We start from the raw sequence: 2626 nt of genomic DNA on the forward strand, positions 1-2626 counted from the left end.
CAAGACAGGCTGCTGACAGCCTGCCCTGTGCTTCATGTGCAGTTTAACAGGGCCAGAATGAAAGCATGAGCTCAGCACAGCAGTTGGGTGGTAGCAATACCTTGTGCAGCACCAGAAGTGGCTGAGCTGACGTTGCAGGTGTCACTTTCTCCTCTTGCATCTTTGTTTAAACAGGAGCTCTCCCCTTTCTCTTTATTCAACTTCCTCAGTAGTCCATGAGCAATGCAGGTCTCAACTCTGCAGAACAGAATATTTATTACTTTCTTTGAAACTTTTTAAAAACACTCTGCAAATATTTCTGCTTCCTTTGCAAATGTCTTCTCTCTCCCTTGCCTTTACCTCTGGTGAAGTCTGTCTTTGCTGATATCAAAAAGCAGAACTGGAGCCAGTTAGGCCTGCAGCTGGTACTGGTACTTGGAGAACACCACTGGCTAGAGCTTGGAGTCTAGCAAAGAGGGAGGGACTCCACCTATCACTGCCAATGCCACCATGTTATTATAATCTGTTTTGCAGAGCTTAGCAAAGCACAAGTCTGAGAAAAATCCCCAGAACAGAGGTTTATTGGGAAAACAACTGCTGTGGTGGTTATACACACACAGGAATCCAACCTACCCCTTACTGACACCATGAGGGGTAACTTATGCATGAGCCCATTGTTGCAGAAGGAGTTCACACACAACTCCTCGCTTCTCCTATGCGTATGTGTACACACACACTGTGTAAAAATTACACAGTGTCACTTTGGACTCAATATCCATTGTAATTTCTATTCCACTTTCTTAACACCTCTTCTGTGTCCTTCAAAATGTTCTTTATGAGATTTAAATGGTAGTACCTGTGATGTCTGGCTACTGGAGAGCATTTGGAAGGAGGTGGCTGTCTTCCAAGAGAATTTAAAGACAGGGGAAAAAAACATTTTTGTACAAAACACATTGATTTCTCTCTGGCCTAAACTTCCCCTTCTCTGCTTCGAGCAGCAGATGTCAAACATCCCAGTCATTTTTTATCCTTCACAAAATCAAGTGGTTGTGGTGATTCACCCTGGAGCTTGGTGGAGTGCATCCTTCCGTTTAGCTCATGATCAGCTCACTGCTTGAGCACTGAGAACTGCCAGGCTCTGGGGACACAAATCCACTACTGATGTGCCTCCTGCCTGTCTCTGGGCCAGGTGATGAATGGGCGTGTGGGCTGGGGAACATCTTAGTACAGGACAGCAGCCAGGTACTGTGTGCCCTGTCACAAGCCCTAAGGGATGCAGAGCCCTACTAAGAGGTGCTCCCTTCCCCAGTGCCTCCTGGTCACTGTGCTGGTAGTGGGAGATGGAGATAGGACTGAGGCAGATGAATCACACACACCAAGCCTGCCACGGTGTTTCTGTTGCTCCTACATTTATTTAATTCTGTTTCACTGGGAGTCAGACTGGATTGAGTGCTCAAGGTGTAGCTTTCCAATCAGTGCTAAGTCCAGAACTTCAGAAGTGTTTAAATGTCTGCTCTCACAAAACAGCTGCTGGAGTCAGTAGGAGTCAAGATGTTCAATACCTTTGCCATTGTGAGCCTCCGTGCTGTTGTGAGGGATCTGGCTGTCCCCTGGCACTGCTGTGGATATACTGTGAACAAACAAATGTCAGCTGGGATTGTTCAACAGGCACTGCCTGTACTTTTTGAGACCTATGGAGAGAAAGAAGGGCAGCTTGGTGCCAGAGAATGATTCACATTCTTGCTCCGGTTCCCGCTTGCTTGTTTGTCCAGGTGCACGTACACATTTCTCCCAACTGCTGGCACCAGCAGCTCTGAGCTGAACAAAACCCAGGGAGAGGGAAAAGACAGGGAGGATTTGTATCTGCCTGTTACGTATGTGTGTGCATAAATGGGTAAAAGAAAGCCCCAAAGCCTACTTTCCTGTTATGGTCAGTCTGTACTAAAGCAAAGGAAAATATTACTAGGCCCTAAATGTTTAAGAGTTCAGTTTGGTACTGAAGAATAAGTTAGTGGCACATTTTGATATGAAATGTCCTTGATACTAAAATAGAGGAACTTATTTTGAGAATAAGTAGTTTCAAGAACCAGATTTTCTTTTCAGTTATGGTAAGATACTCAGGGAATAGTTCAGTGCAATCAGTGGACTAACAAGGATAAAATTAGCACGTGGAGACCCCAAGCCAGATCGTGTATGTTCCCATTACCCAGGGCTCGAGCACAGCCTTTTGGTAGCTAGAGAAGATCCTGTAGGACTTCAGCCATGCAGATTTTGACCTGCCTGACCCATGTTCAGCCCTCATTTCCTCCATTGGCGAGGGGGTGAGCAGGTTGGCCTTGAACTGGAGCACAGAGCAATGTGATACAGCTGGGGTGAGTTGCAGCTGTTCAATTTTCTCTTCAAACTGAAATACCTGTAGGGCAGAGGCAAGGTGAGGACTTTAGCTCTGTCTGCTCCTTGTGCTTTCCTCTTCTGCAAAGGAGCAGAGAACTATGCATACACACTGAATTTGTACAAAGCCTAGTCTCCATTTCAGGACTGAGGCCTGCCTTGGGTGCTGCAGGCTCAGAAAGCCTGGGGACAGTATGACCACAAGAGTTCACAGTGAGCTCCAGCTGGGTGCGTACGCCAAGGGGTCATGGGACAA

Source organism: Corvus moneduloides, chromosome 2 (assembly GCF_009650955.1).
Source record: "Corvus moneduloides isolate bCorMon1 chromosome 2, bCorMon1.pri, whole genome shotgun sequence".
NCBI classification, from domain to species: domain Eukaryota; kingdom Metazoa; phylum Chordata; class Aves; order Passeriformes; family Corvidae; genus Corvus; species Corvus moneduloides.